The sequence below is a fragment of the Capricornis sumatraensis genome, chromosome 11 (assembly GCF_032405125.1).
Source record: "Capricornis sumatraensis isolate serow.1 chromosome 11, serow.2, whole genome shotgun sequence".
In the NCBI taxonomy this organism is placed as follows: Eukaryota; Metazoa; Chordata; class Mammalia; order Artiodactyla; family Bovidae; genus Capricornis; species Capricornis sumatraensis.
The window spans coordinates 16,292,986-16,310,422 of NC_091079.1; positions in this window are offsets into that span (position 1 = coordinate 16,292,986).

The window sequence follows — 17,437 nt, forward strand, 5'->3', positions numbered from 1 at the left end:
CCTTCATTCATATAGTTAGTAAGTACTGGCACCTTGATATCCCTGAAGACATAATTAACAGGAACAGATACCATCCTGTGGATTCTGCTTTACTAACAGTTCTCTAAAGACCCATGGGCTTTGTATCACTATCATAAGAGCCAGGGCTGCAACCAGCCAAAGTTGCTAGCTCTCTTGAAGATCAATTAGTAAAGCTCACCAAAATGCTCTCACATAATATTATTTTTGCATGAAATGCTCATATTGAATAAGCTTTCACTCTGAATCTAAAATTGCCTAAAAATAGATAGAAAGATATTCTAGTTAAGAACAATGTGGCCCCATATACTTCCTCCCCATGAACCAGATTTGACATCTATCTATCTATCTATCTATCTATCTATCTATCTATCTATCTATCTATCTATATATATATATATATATATGTACACAAAATTTTCATTCATTTTTTAAAATTTTCATAACCAAGTAGAATGAAGAGTTGAGGAAATTCATGGTAAAAGTCTTGTTAGTCATCAAAGTTATGGTTTTAGTGATTAAATGATTCTAAGTAAAGTAGGCATCACTTCATAAAGCAATTATTTCAAACTTTCTTCACTTTGATTTTTAAGTCATACTGAAAAGCTAAATATATTCTCCTAGGTGGTATATTTCTGGCAATTGTTTGCAGTTTGTTGTCATTACTTTAAATTCTCTATTATTTTGCATTAAAGCTTTTTTTCATTGCTTATAAGTTTTGATGCTTCTTATTTTACCTTGGAATTTATTCATTGCATAAAAAAAGTTAATTTTAAACAAAATACTGGTATTACTCTTCATTTCTATAGAGAATGACACAGGTATCACTTTTAGGGGGATGTCTGGGTAAAGATAACAAAAAGAAGAAAAATAAAGCCTCTTATACCTCACTTTAATATTGAGAGATGAACAGTGGATTTTTGTGGTGATCACAGTCTGATAGAAAGTCTGAGAAAATATCCTTGGAGAATATCACACAAGCATACCCAGTCTCTTTTATCAACTCTGCCTCTCTCCTATTTGGAGAGATACACATACCCTCCCTTGAGAAAAAATTATACTGGCTGATACATTAATACTAGTCTCTAATATAATCTTTCAAAATTTTATCTAGTAGCTGTATAGTAAAATGAACTATTTTGAAAGTTTCCTTCTCTCTTTACATATCTTTTAAGTACTTGGCTGATAAAATGCTAATGTTAATTTTAATATTGATTGCCAAGTGTGGGGCTCTTAAGAATTTTTTGACCTGGGGTAGCATTGGAGACATTGTAGTCAATGCCCCGATTTTAGAATAATAATACAAGGCCTGGAAAATTAAATAAGGTTTAGTAATGATAATATTAGAATTAATGAGTAAATATTTGCTGTTCTTTAAAAAACACTGTAGCAACTATTCAATAGTTCATAGGTACTGGTTCTAAAATCACTGTGTATGGTGACTTCAGTCATGAAATTAGAAGATGAATACTTCTTAGCAGGGAAGCTATGATAATCCTAGACTGTGTGTTAAAAAGTAAAGACATCACTTTGCCCACAAAGGTTTGTTAATCAAGTCTATGGTCTTTCCAGTAGTCATGTACGATTATGATAGCTGGACCATAAAGAAGGCAGGGTGCAGAAGAATTGATATTTTCAAACTGTGGTGCTGAAAAAGACTCTTGAGAGTCCCTTGGACAGTAAGGATATCAAACTAGTCAATCTTAAAAGAAATCAACCCTGAATAGCCATTGGAAGAGCTGATGCTATAGCTGAAGCTCCAATAATTTGGCCATCTGATGTGAACAACAAACTCATTTGAAAAGACCTTAATGCTGGGAAAGATTGAAGGCAGAAGGAGAAGAGGCCAACAGAGGATGAGATGGACATGAACTTGAGCAAACTCAAGGAGATTGTAAGGGACAGGGTGTGGGGTGCTGCGATCCATGAAATCACAAAGAGTCAGATACAACTTGGTGACTGAACAACAACAACAAAATTTCTAGAGAAATGGAGAAGTCCTTTATACTTATTTATATGTAGGAAATTATTAGGCTGTAGTGAAAATAATGACACATATTAAGGTATGGACATGGAACAACAGACTGGTTCCAAATAGGAAAAGGAGTACATCAGAGATGTATATTATCACCCTGCTTATTTAACATATATACAGAGTGCATCATGAGAAACGCTGGGCTGGAAGAAGCACAAGCTGGAATCAAGATTGTTGGGAGAAATATCAATAACCTCAGATATGCAGGTGACACCACCCTTATGGCAGAAAGTGAAGAGGAACTAAAAAGCCTCTGGATGAAAGTGAAAGTGGAGACTGTAAAAGTTGGCTTAAAGCTCGACATTCAGAAAACAAAGATCATGGCATCTGGTCCCATCACTTCATGGGAAATATATGGGGAAACAGTGGAAACAGTGTCAGAGTTTAACTTTTGTGCTCCAAAATCACTGCAGATGGTGATTGCAGCCATGAAATTAAAAGACACTTACTCCTTGGAAGAAAAGTGATGACCAACATAGATAGCATGTTGAAAAGCAAACACATTACTTTGCCAAAAAGGTCCATCTAGTCAAGGCTATGATTTTTCCAGTAGTCATGTATGGATGTGAGAGTTGGAATGTGAAGAAAGCTGAGCACCAACGAATTGCTTTTGAACTGTGATGTTGAAGAAGACTTGAGAGGCCCTTGGACTACAAGGAGATTCAACCAGTCCATTCTGAAGGAGATCAGCCCTGGGATTTCTTTGGAGGGAATGACGCTGAAGCTGAAACTCCAGTACTTTGGCCACCTCATGCGAAGAGCTGACTCATTGGAAAAGACTCTGATGCTGGGAGGGATTGAGGGCAGAAGGAGAAGGGGACAACCGAGGATGAGATGGCTGGATGGCATCACTGACTCAATGGACATGAATCTGTGTGAACTCCGGGAGTTGATGATGGACAGGGAGGTCTGGCATGCTGCGATTCATGGGGTTGCAAAGAGTCTGACACGACTGTGCAATTGAACTGAACTGAAGGTAAATTATATGAAAGCATCTAGAAAATACTGTGCTTTGCTCATTTTTAAATATCCAATAATTCACACTATAAATGAGATCCAGAATTGTTTCTGTGTTGTTTCCATATAAGAAGATTAAGGAGAAATTGGCCAAGATGGCAAATTAGAAAAACCCTGAGTTCACCTTCCCTCAGAAGCACACACATATCATAGCTATCTTCAAAACAGCTATTGATGATAAATACTGGCATCTACCAAGAAATATCTTCCCTAACTAAAAACATAAAGATGCATAGAAGGGACTTTGGATAGCAAGAAGTCTGATATAACCCTTGTTCCCTTTTCGATGGGCAACCCACAAATAGGAGGATAATTATATTACAGAGGTTCTCCAATGGGAGTGAGAATTCTGAGTCCCACTTTGTGCTCATCAGCCTAGGGGGCGTTGTATCAGGGAGATAAGCCCCAGATAATTTGGCTTTGAGGGCCAGTTGAATTTAATTTGGGGGGCCTCAGAGGACTGGGAGAAATAGAGACTTTACCCTTAAAAAGTTCATACAAAATCTCACACACCAAAACCCGTGCAAATGCAATAATTTGATAGGACCCTGGCCAGACCTATCTGTTGGTCTTGGAACATCTCCTGGAGAAGTAATGATGGCTCTGGCTCACTTAGGGACAAAGACACTAATGGCAGCAATTCTTAGGATTTCATTCTACCATGTGGACACTGGTGCTGGTGGGCACCATTGTGGATTCATCCCTATAGCACCATGACCTGGCCCCACTCAACAGCCTGTAGGTGCCAGTATTTGGACTTCTTAGGCCAAGCATCTAACTGGTCAGGGCACAGTTCCACCCATCACGGACAGCTTGCCTAAAGGCTTTTTGAGCTCATGATTGAGTCTAGACATGTCCTAGATAAGGTCCTAACCACCAGAGTGATCAGTGCAGAGCTGGTACAAGCTCCAGAATCCCCTGTGCCACAGCCCTTTCCTTCAGGAAGCCTGCTGTGGCCATTGGACCAACCTCACCTGAATAAGGGAAGACAACACTGTAGTAAATCACAATTCTGCAACCTGTGGACCCAGCCTTCCCAAAGCAGGCCCGGCCCTGTCCTGAGAGCAACAGGGAATATAAATTGGTAGAGCCACTTTGGAAAACAGTATGGAGGGTTCTCAAAAAACTAAAAATAGACCTATCATATTATCAAGCAATTCCACTTCTGGATATATATTCAAAAGAGACAAAAACACTAATCCAAAAAGATATATGCACCCCAATGTCCATAGCATCATTATTTACAATACCCAAGGTTTGTAAGGAGCTTCCTAGGCAGAACTTGTGGTAAATTTTAAAGAATCTGCCTGCCAGTGGAGAAAATGAGAGAGATGAGAGTTCAATCCCTGGGTCAGTAAAATAACCTGGAGATGGTAATGACAACCCACTCCAGTATTCCTGCCTGAAAAATTCCATAGACAGAGGAGCCAGGAGGGTCACAGTCCATGGGGTCACAGAGTCAGACACAGTTGAGCACATATATGCACACACACACACACACACACACATAATATGTAAGCATCTTAAGTATCCATTAACAGATGAATGGATAAAGTAATTATGGTACATGTTACTTAGCCATTAAAAGAAAAGAAAAGAAATATTGCCATTTGTATAAACATGGATGGATTTGGAGAGTATTGTGCTAAGTGAAAGAAGTCAGACAGAGGAAAATAAGTACTGTATGATATCACTTATGTGTGGAATCTAATAAATATAACAAACTAGTGAATGTAATAAAAATGAGACAGACTTACAGAGAGCACAAGCTTGTTGCTCCCAGTGGGGAAAGGGAAAGGATGAGGGGCACTTAAGGGTAGGGGATTAAGAGATCAAAAACACTATGTATAAAATAAATAAGCTATGCAGATATATTGTACAACACAGGGAACAGAGGCAATGCTTTATTATAAAAGTAAATGGAATATAACTCTTAAAAATTGCAAATTACTATATTGTACATCTGTAACTTGTATAATATACATCAACTGTATGCCAATTAAAACAAACCAAAAAACAAACTGAACCAACAAGCCCCCAAAACACATTCAAACATAAAAATATATTAAATTATGTTTCTGTGGGATGGAAACGTAGACTGGGGTTATAAGTGTGAACAGAAAAATAAATTATATAAAAGGAAAGAAAGAAGAATATCCATAGATATTTCATGTTGTTTTATGTAAATTCAGGACTGTTATGGACTGAATATTTAATTCTTCACAAAATTCATGTTGAATCCTTAACTCCTAGTGTTGCTGAATTTGGTGCGAGGGAGTAATTAAGGTTAAACGAGGTCATGAAGGTGGGACCTGTGTTCAACAGGAAGACATGTCAGAGTGTGAATGCTCACTCTGTCTCTGTCTTGCTCACCTCTCTCTGTGTGCCATGAAAGGTCAAATAAGGACAGAAAACAGCTGTTTACAAGTTCACAAGAACCCTATTTCAGAGAACAAATTGACCAGGAACTTGATCAGAACTGTGACAAAATAAATTACTATCATTTAAGCCACTCAGTCTGTGGTATTTTGATATGGCAACACAAGCAGAATTATAAAAAGAATTCTGAGTTTTGTAGGGGTCAAGGTAAAATATATTACTTTAGTATAAAAAAGTACGCAGAAGCAAACATTTAGAGGTGATTAAAATGCCAGGAGAAATATCAATAATCTCAGATATGGAGGTGACACCACCCTTATGGCAGAAAGTGAAGAGGAACTCAAAAGCCTCTTGATGAAAGTGAAAGAGGAGAGTGAAAAAGTTGGCTTAAAGCTCAACATTCAGAAAACGAAGATCATGGCATCTGATCCCAACACTTCATAGGAAATAGATGGGGAACCAGTGGAAACAGTGTCAGACTTTATTTTTTGGGGCTCCAAAAGCATTGCAGATGGTGACTGCAGCCATGAAATTAAAAGATGCTTGCTCCTTGGAAGAAAAGCTGTGACCAACCTAGACAGCGTATTAAAAAGCAGAGACGTTACTTTACTGACAAAGGTCCGTATAGTCAAAGCTATGGTTTTTCCAGTAGTCATGTATGGATGTGAGAGTTTGACTGTGAAGAAAGCTGAGCACCGAAGAATTGATGCTTTTGAACTGTGGTGTTGGAGAAAACTCTTGAGAGGCCCTTGGACTGCAAGGAGATCCAACAAGTCCATTCTGAAGGATATCAGCCCTGGGATTTCTTTGGAAGGAATGATGCTAAAGCTGAAACTACAGTACTTTGACCACCTCATGTGAAGAGTTGATTCATTGGAAGACTTTGATGCTGGGAGGGATTGGGGGCAGGAGGAGAAGGGGACGATAGAGGATGAGATGGCTGGATGGCATCACTGACTTGATGAATGTGAATCTGAGTGAACTCTGGGAGTTGGTGATGGACAGGGAGGCCTAGGATGCTGCGATTCATGGGGTCGCAAAGAGTCTGACACGACTAGGTGACTGAACTGAACTGAAGAATCAAAATATACGCTATTAAAAATAAACCTGTTTTATGGAGAAAATTCTAAAAACCTGAAGGAAAGACAGTTAACTGTTTGACAAGCTCATCTTCCTCTGTGCATAAAGGCAAGCATTTTTCAGTCACTCACAGTTTGTTTAGGGTAGATGATTAATTCTTAGTCAAAGAAATGGGAGTTGAAGGAATGAGTCTCACTTAAGATGGTCCAAAGACCTTCCAGATCACAATTCTCCATTTTTTCACTTCTGTCTGACTCACTCTGGGTCACCCTTCTTGGAATAGTGTTTGTAGACTTTTGTTGAAGACTGGAAGTGCAGGATGTCTGCTGCCTGGGTTCCTACACCCCAGTTACAGGAGAGCCAGCAAACAGGAATGTCCAGGGTGGACTCTCTTGTGCATGGGCATAAACTTTATTGTTTTAATCTATTGAAATCACAGTGTTTAGCATCTAGCACTACTTATATCATCCTAGACAGCAGAGACATTACTTTGTCTACAAAGGTCAGTTTAGTCAAGCCTATGGTTTTTCCAGCAGTCATGTATGGGTGTGAGGATCAGACTATAAAGAAAGCTGAGTGCCAAAGATTGATGTTTTTGAACTATGGTGTTGGAGAAGACTCTTGAGAGTCCCTTGGACTTCAAGGAGATCCAACCAGTCCATCCTAAGTGAAACTAGCCTGAATATTCATTGGAAGAACTGATGCTTAAGCTGAAATTCCAATACTTCGGCCACCTGATGTGAGGAGTTGACTCATTTGAAAAGACCCTGATGCTGGGAAAGAGTGAAAGTGGGAAGAGAAAGAGATGACAGAGGATGAGATGGTTGGATGGCATCACCAACTCAGTGGACATGAATTTGGGTAAACTCTGGGAGATTGTAATGGACAGGGAGGCCTGACGTGCTGCACTTCATGGGGTTGCAAAGAGTCAGATAGGACTGAGTGACTGAACTGAACTGAATACTCCCTTCATAGATTACTGCCTTGTCACAGCCATACTTCACTGAAGCTAGGAGCCATGCTATGTAGGGCCACCCAAGATGGTCGGGTCATAGCAGAGGGTTCTACAAAATGTGACCCACTGGATGACGGAATGACAAACCATCCCGGTACTCTTGCTGTGAGAACCTCATGGACTCTAAAAAAGGCCAAAAAGATATTACACCAAAAGTTGAACCTCCCATGTATGAAGGTGTTCAGTATGTTACTGGGTAAGAGTGGAGCAGAATTATCAGTAGCCCGAGAAAGAATGAAAGGGATGGTCCAAAGCAGATATGGCACTCAGTTGTGAATGTGTCTAGTGATGGAAGTAAAATTAGATGCTGCTAAGAACAGTATTGTATAGAAAACTGGAATGCTAGGTGCATGAACCAAGGGAAATTGGACATGGTCAAGCAGGAGATAGTAAGAAAAAACATTGTTTTTCTAGGAATCAGCAAACTAAAATGTATGGTAATGGGCAAATTTAATTCAGATGACCATTATGTCTACTACTGTGGGCAAGAAACCCATAGAAGAAATGGAGTAGCCTTCATAATCAACAAAAAGTCTGAAATACAGTACTTGGGCACAACCTCAAAAATTACAGAAAGATCATGGTTCGTTTCCAAGGAAAGCCATTCAAAAATCACAGTAATCCAACTCTACGCCCCTACTGTTGATACCAATGAAGCTAAAGTTGATCAGTTCTATGAAGACATAGAAGACCTCCTAGATCTAACACCTAAAAAAGATGTTCTATTCATCATTGGGAATTGGAATGCAAAAGTAGGAAGGCAAGATATACCCGATGTAACAGGCAAGTTTGACCTTGGAAAACAAAATGCAGCAGGACAAAAGTTAACTGAATTCTACCAAGAGAATGAAATTATAGTGAATACCCTTTTTCAGCAACAAAAGAGAAGACTTTACACATGGATATCCACAAACGGTTAGTACCAAAATCATACAAATTGTGAAATTATTTGTTCCAGTTCTATGGAAAACACTGTTGATAGCTTGATAGGGATTGTGTTGAATCTATAGAATTGCTTTGGGCAGTATACTCATTTTCACTATATAGATTCTTCCAATTCATGTACATGATATATTTATCCATCTATTTGTGTCATCTTTGATTTCTTTCATCAGTGTTTTATAGTTTTCTATATGACTCAGAAATCCTACTGTTGGGCATACACACCAAGGAAATGAGAATTGAAAGAGACATATGTACCTCAAATGTTCATTGCAGTATTGTTTACAATGACTTATGATGCGACAGCAACCTAGATGTTCATCAGCAGACAAGTGAATAAGGAAGTTGCAGTACATATACACAATGGAATAGTACTCAGCTATAAAAAGAACACATTTAAATCAGTTCTAATGAGGTGGATAAAACTGGAGTGTATTATACAGAGTGCAGCCAGTCAGAAAGAGAAAAACCAATACTGTATATTAACACATTATATATGGAATTTAGAAAGACGGTAACAATGCTTTTATATGCAAGGCAGAAAAAGAGACAGAGATGTAAAGAACAGACTTTGGGACTGTATAGGAGAGACAAGGGTGGGATGATTTGAGAGAATAGCATTATTGTATGTAAAATAGATGGCGAGTGCAAGTTTGATGCATGAGGCAGGCATTTAAAGTTTGTGCTCTGGGACAACCCAGAGGGATGGGGTGGAAGGGGGGTTCAGGATGGGGAAACACATGTGCACCTGTCATTGATTTATGATGATATATGACAAAAACCATCACAATATTGTAAAGTAATTATCCTCCTATTAAATAAATAATTTAAAAAAATAAAGTGAGAATTTTTATAGCTCTATCATCTACCCTTATATCATCTATCTTGCCTATTATCTATCTTTTTTCTTTCCTCTAAATAATTCATATTTCATGTATATATTACATATTACATAAATTATGTATTACATGTATAGATAATACATTATATATGTGATACATGGATATGTTCATCCATATACACACATTGCTATGGAATAACTCTTAAATTCTCAAAAGCTCTTTCATCTAAGCTTCAGAATAGAAGGTCTACAACACACTCATTTAAATCTTGCAAAGATATTTTAAAAAGGATCTGGAACACATCATTTTATTTGATCTTTATTTTATGATTCCTTACTTTAAGTGTGTGTTGCTTTGAAAGCAATGATTATGGGGACAAATTTCACTTTCCAAGAAGGCAAATCTTGACTCCTGTATATTTCCTCTAAAAGCAGCTTGTCAACTGTGTACTCTCATCCATCTCTTTCTTCCCATACTTAATGTGTATCACACAGAGGACCACAGAAAATTTCAATATTATGCTAGAAATAGTCTTAGATTCATAAGTCCATTAGATATGCTTTTCCATCTTCCATGTTAATAATAGGAGTCTTTACAATTGTTTAACTATTACATAATATGAGACACTGTATTTTTAACCTGCTAGAGCATTTTCCTCCAATTTTCCAGCGTCTATTAATGGGTTTCTCACCATTTTCCAGAGTTTTGTAACACTTTTATCCCTGTTTTTCAAGCTTCTACTAATGACACTTTCCAAATATTTTAGAGATTTTGTTATGCAAAATCAAACCTCTAATTTTTCAATCAGTCAACTTACACTACACAAAAATTACCCTAATACTAAGCAAGTTCAAACACAAACATTTATTATGTCCTCATGATCTGAAGGTTTTAGCAGGTTTTGGAGATACTCCAGTGTCCTTTCCATTAATTTACACTAAACGTTTGCTTGCATAACTAGAATAGTTTGAAATATCATTCTGGAGCTTATGGTTGAGTTTTCCTTAAGGAAATAACTTGAGATTCAGAGACAAGTGTATCTGATTCCAGAGCTTGTGCTCTTTGCATTGAATCCTACTGCCTCATCACACTATAAGGAGAGGAAAGGAAACTGAACTTACTCTTCTCTCCTCTGTGTTTCTCCTGGGCTCACTCTGGTCCTGAAGAGAGGACAAGAAGACAGAATTACAGAGAAATTGTCTGCAATATGTGACAAAGAAATGATGAATCAGAACTTATAATCTTGCTCCTACAAATTTGTTCTTACATAATCTTTTAAAAAATCTTTGATTTCTAACAATTCTACTGTCATACATTTTCTTTTAACCTTCTCTTCTTCATCACATTTATTACACTTCGTTTAATTAGTATTCTCAGGCTTTACAGTTACACAAGCTTTTTTTTTTTCTTTTTTAAGTTGCTACATTTTGTTAGAGTCAAAGTAGGAAATATACTGGGGAAACAATGATCAAAATTTCTGGAAAATTTACTGAATATACTTTAAAGAATATTTACCAAGAAGTTCTTGCCAAAAGTAAAACAAAAAACAAAACGACTCGAGACCTTTAGAAAATATGGAGGTAAAAGAATTCATTTGAATCAGTTCTAATGAGATGGATGAAACTGGAGCCGATTATACAGAGTGAAGTAAGCCAGAAAGAAAAACACCAATACAGTATACTAACACATATATATGGAATTTAGAAAGATGGCAATGACGACCCTATATGCAAGACAGGAAAAAAAGACACAGCTGTGTATAACGGACTTTTGGACTCAGAGGGAGAGGGAGAGGGTGGGATGATTTGGGAGAATGGCATTCTATCATGTATACTATCATGTAAGAATTGAATCGCCAGTCTATGTCTGACGCAGGATACAGCATGCTTGGGGCTGGTGCATGGGGATGACCCACAGAGATGTTATGGGGAGGGAGGTGGGAGGGGTGTTCATGTTTGGGAACACATGTAAGAATTAAAGATTTTAAAATTAAAAAAAAAGAAAAGAAAATATGGAGGTAGCCAATGGGGCAGGGCATGGTACTGACATGTCTTCACTAGGCCATGAGTGTTTGATATAAACAAAGTATTTTTCTTGACCTAATGATAAAGCATTTAAAATTCCTTATGTGATTACTCATAAAAATAGATACTTTGTTAATATTTGATTTCATTAAGAAGAAAGTAAATTCCTGAGAATAATAAAGCAGTAATTAACTCTGGTAACAAAAAATAAAACAAACAAACAAACAAACAAAAAAACTCCTGTTGAAAACATTCTCCTGCTTTTATTATGTTTATTGTCTTTGTTACACAGATAATTCTTTCCAGCATGAAGATATTATTAAATACATTCCTCTGCCATGGGATGATGAAAGTCAATTCTAGTTTCTCATCTGCAGTCTTAAAAACAGATTCCAACATTGAAATTTGTGTCTATCATCAAGAACCATCTTTCAGGAGGTTGGGATTAACATATACACCTATAAATAAAATAGATAAATAACACTAAGGACCTACTGTAAAGCACAGGGAATTATACTCAATATTTTTAATAACCTGTAAGGGTAAAGAAACTGAGTATATATTTAAATATATGCATATGCATATGCATATATATGTATATATCTAAATCACTTCGCTGTACACCAGAAACTAACACATTTTAAATCAACTGTACTTCAACAACAAAGAACCTTAAAAAAAATCATCATTTTTTAAAAACCTCTTCTAGAATTTAACTAAATTAGCATAATCAATAATTCTATAAAACCAATAGTAATTTGAAAATTCAAAATCACACTTTTCTGCTCAATAGTCACTATATTATTAATTCAACAGCAAATGTTTATTGTATACACAGTCTGAACTAGAGGAGTACATCAGCATTACTAGGATGAATAATGATCCAAAATGAGGTGTATATAAAACACACATTATCATCTTCCACAAGAACATTACTTTCATCACTAGCATATTATAGTGTGTTTTATAAATACTGAAAAATTCTTATCACTTTTCTTCTAGTAAATTTTCTTCTCTGTATTTCCTACAACTTAAAATGAAACATTGTATTCATATTAGATTCTTTACATTATGTGGAAGACTATTTCTACTATAAATAAGCAAGATATCACAAAAAATAAATATAATTACCACAAAAATGCATAAGTGAACTCTATTTCCTAAACATCAAAATATCTAAAGAAATAATAAGGAAATTATGTGTACTTAGAAATATATATATGAAATTTCCAGAGAGTGTGATGATGTTTATTATTTAATGTTTACAATACATACTTCAATATTTTAGTATAATCACAAAAATTTTTATGACTACTACTGGAACCTATGTATATTTCTGTAGTTATTTCCTGAGAATTGTGTAAGGTAATAATGAATCCACTGTTATACGATTTTATTCACTCAAACCAATGAACCTCCATTTCTCAGGACGATTGTTATACTGTAATGTGGCTTATTTAAAAGTAATTTCAATAATACCTAGTAGATTTAGAAATAATTTAAAAGATTCCATTATTTCTGTGTTATAATATATTGAGTTAGAAATGCCTAGAAGAGTCAGGATTCGTATTAAAAGTCTTTTATTATTTTCCTGAAATTGGGGGAAAGGGATATAAGTAGAAAAGTTTATTACATTGTTGAAACAAGACTGAACAAATTTAAGATGCAAATTGTGTAGTGTAATTCTTCAATGAAGTTACTGGAGATTGTGAAAAATTAAAGGTCTTACAAGGAAAATCTTTCTCAAATTGTTTTGTATGTAAATTACTGTGTGAAGGATTGGTTTGAGCCTATTTAGAAACCTAAAGGACTCGTTTTGATTTTGACATAATCCTTATATTTATTTGAACCAAATAAGAAGGATTTGAATATTGAGTATGCCATAGGAAACTCAAAGTCTAATACATGCTCTTTCTAAATATTTGAAATGGGTTTCAGATATTCATATATAAATTTGTTATATAAATTCGTGCAGCTTCATGAATCAAGAATTGTGCAGATACTATATATCACCATTAAGAAGACATATACTATGATGAAGGAAACCAGACAGGACCTAGAAACATATAGTAGTGGTATCTCTCCCAGGTGTAAGATGGGAAGAGGGTGTCAGTGAAATCACTTATTTCACATTTAAGAAACAACTTTAAAAATATATATTCTTTATTTTGAAATAAGTTTAATCGTACATAAGACTAACATTGGTAGCACAGAGTTACAAGTATTCAACATTCAGTTTCCCCTAATGTTAAAGTCCTACATAACCATGATTAACAAACAAAATGGCCACAGGACTGGAAAGGGTCAATATTCATCCTAATAACCAAGAAGGACAGTACTAAAAAATGTTCAAACCACCAGATAATTGCACTCATCTCCCTTTCTAGTAAGGTCACGCTTAAACTCTTGAATGCTAGCTTTCAGCAATACATAATTCAAGAATTTCCAGATGTCCAAGCTGGGCTTAGAAGGGGTAGAGGAACCAATGATCAAATTGGCAACATCGACTGAATCATAGAGAAAGCAAGGGAATTTTAGGGGAAAAATTATATTTATTTTTCATCAACTGAGTTTTTAACTCTGTGGATCTAACAAACTGTGGAAACCTCTTAAAGAGATGGGAATACCAGACTATCTTACTCATCCCCTGAGAAACGTGTATGCCACTCAAGAAGCAATAGTTAGAAACCTGCATGTAACAAAGTATTGGTTCAGGATTGAGAAAGGAGTACCAGAGGGCTGTCTGTTATCACCCAGTTTGTTTAACTTGTATGCTGAGCACATCATCAGAAATGTTGGGCTGGATGAGTGACAGGCTGAAATAAAGATATATGGGAGAAAAATCAACAACCTCAGACATGTGAATGATACAATATACCACTCTAATGGCAGGAAATGAAGAGGAACAAAAACCCCACTTGATGAGGGTGAAAGAGGAGAGTGAAAAACCTGATTTAAACGTTCAGTTCAGTTCAGTTCAGTCACTCAGTCGTGTCCGACTCTTTGCGACCCCATGAATCGCAGCACACCAGGCCTCCCTGTCCATCACCAACTCCCGGAGTTCACAAAGACTCACATCCATAGAGTCAGTGATGACATCCAGCCATCTCATCTTCGGTCTTCCCTTTCTCCTCCTGCCCCCAATCCCTCCCAGCATCAAAGTATTTTCCAATGAGTCAACTCTTCGCATGATGTGGCCAAAGTACTGGAGTTTCAGCTTTAGCATCATTCCTTCCAAAGCAATCCCTGGGTTGATCTCCTTTAGAGTGGACTGGTTGGATCTCCTTGAAGTCCAAGGGACTCTCAAGAGTCTTCTCCAATACCACAGTTCAAAAGCATCAATTCTTCAGCGCTAAGCCTTCTTCACAGTCCAACTCTCACATCCATACATGACTACTGGAAAAACCAAGGCCTTGACGAGATGAACCTTAGTCGGCAAGGTAATGTCTCTGCTTTTGAATATGCTATCTAGGTTGCTCATAACTTTTCTTCCAAGGAGTAAGCGTCTTTTAATTTCATGGCTGCATCACAATCTGCAGTGATTTTGGAGCCCAAAAAAATAAGGTGTGACACTGTTTCCACTGTTTCCCCATGTATTTACCATGGAGCAATGGGACCGGATGCCATGATCTTCATTTTCTGAATGTTGAGCTTTAAGCCAACTTTTTCACTCTCCTCTTTCACTTTCATCAAGAGGCTTTTGAGTTCCTCTTCACTTTCAGCCATAAGAGTGGTGTCATCTGCATATCTGAGGTTATTGATATTTCTCCCAGTAATCTTGATTCCAGCTTATGTTTCTTCCAGTCCAGCATTTCTCATGATGTACTCTGCATATAAGTTCAGTAAGCAGGGTGACAATATACAGCCTTGATGTACTCCTTTTCCTATTTGGAAACATAAATGTTAAAAAAAAAAAAAAAAAAAAGCTTCATTTCACAGCATCTGGACCCATTTCACAGCAAATAGAAGGGGAGAAAATGGAAGTAATAACAGATTTCCTCCCCTTGGGTTTCAAAATAACTGTAGATGATAAGTGCAGCCATGAAATTAGAGGACAATTGGTTCTTGATAGTGTAGTGATGACAATCTTAGACAGTGTTTTGAAAAGCAGAGACAGCACTCTGCCAACAAATGTCCTTATAGTCAAGGCTATGGTCTTCCCAGAACAAGCGCAAGCAGCTGCGATGTTGCACAAGCATGGGTGGCTGCGACAGCGCACAAGCACAGGTGGCTGCAATGGTGCACAAGCGTGTGCACAAGCACGGCCGAGAGGAGCTATGCCACGCCCGAGGCCAGGGGCGATGGCCTGGAGGAACTACTGCAGGTCCAAGGAGCAGTGGCTGCACGTTCAAGGTCAGGAGGGGCAGCAGTGAGGAGATAACCCCTTGTCCAAGGTAAGGAGCAGTGGCTGTGCTTTGCTGGAGCAGTCGTGAAGAGACACCCACATCCAAGGTAAGAGAAACCCAAGTAAGACGGTAGGTGTTACAAGAGGGCATCAGAGGGCAGACACACTGAAACCATACTCATAGAAAACTAGTCAATCTAATCACACTAGGACCACAGCCATGTCTAACTAAATGAAACTAAGCAATGCCCTATAGTGCCACCCAAGATGGGTGGGTCATTGTGGAGAAGTCTGACAGAATGTGGTCCACTGGAGAAGGGAATGAAAGACCACTTCAGTATTTTTGCCTGGAGAAACAAATGAACCATATGAAAAGGCAAAATGATAGGATACTGAAAGAGGAACTCCCCAGGTCAGTAGGTGCCCAATATGGTACTGGAGATCAGTGGAGAAATAACTCCAGAAAGAATGAAGGGATGGAGCCAAAGCAGAAATAATACCCAGCTGTGGATGTGACTGGTGATAGAAGCAAGGTCTGATGCTGTAAAGAGCAATATTGCATAGGAACATGGAATGTTAGGTCCATGAATCAAGGCAAATTTTACTTTATTTTACTTTACAATACTGTATTGGTTTTGCCATACATCAACATGAATCCATCATGGGTGAACATGAGTTCCCAATCCTGAAGCCCCCCCCCCCCCCACCTCCCTTCCCATACTATCTCTCTGGGTCATGCCAGTGAACCAGCCCCAAGAATTCTGTACCCTGCATCGAACCTAGACTGGCGATTCGTTTCTTACATGATATTATACATGTTTCAATGCCATTCTCCCAAATCATCCCACCCTCTCCCTCTCCCATAGAGTACAAAAGTCTGTTCTATAAATCTGTGTCTCTTTTGCTGTCTCGCATACAGGGTTATTGTTACCATTTTTCTAAATTCCATATATATGTGTTAGTATACTGTATTGGTGTTTTTCTTTCTGGCTTACTTCACTCTGTATAATAGGCTCCAGTTTCATCCACCTCATTAGAACAGATTCAAACGTATTCTTTTTAATGCCTGAGTAATACTCCATTGTGTATATGTACCACAGCTTTCTTACCCATTCATCTGCTGATGGACATCTAGGTTGCTTCCATGTCCTGGCTATTATAAACTGTGCAGTGATGAACGCTGGGGTACACGTATCTCTTTTAATTCAGGTTTCCTCGGTGTGTATGCCCAGCAGTGGGATTGCTGGGTCATAAGGCAGTTCTATTTCCAGTTTTTTAAGGAATCACCACACTGTTCTCCATACTGGCTGTACTAGTTTGCATTTCCACCAACAGTGCAAGGGGGTTCCCTTTTCTCCACACCCTCTCCAGCATTTATTGCCTGTAGACTTTTGGATCACAGCCATTCTGACTGGTGTGAAATGGTACGCCATTGTGGTCTTGATTTGCATTTCTCTGATAATGAGTGATGTTGAGCATCTTTTCATGTGTTTGTTAGCCATCTGTATGTCTTCTTTAGTGAAATGTCTATTTAGTTCTTTGGCCCATTTTTTGATTGAGTCGTTTATTTTTCTGGAATGAGTTGCATGTGTTGCTTGTGTATTTTTGAGATTAGTTGTTTGCCAGTTGCTTCATTTGCTATTATTTTATCCAATTCTGAAGGCTGTCTTTTCACCCTGCTTATAGTTTCCTTTGTTCTGCAGAAGCTTTTAATTTTAATTAGATCCCATTTGTTTATTT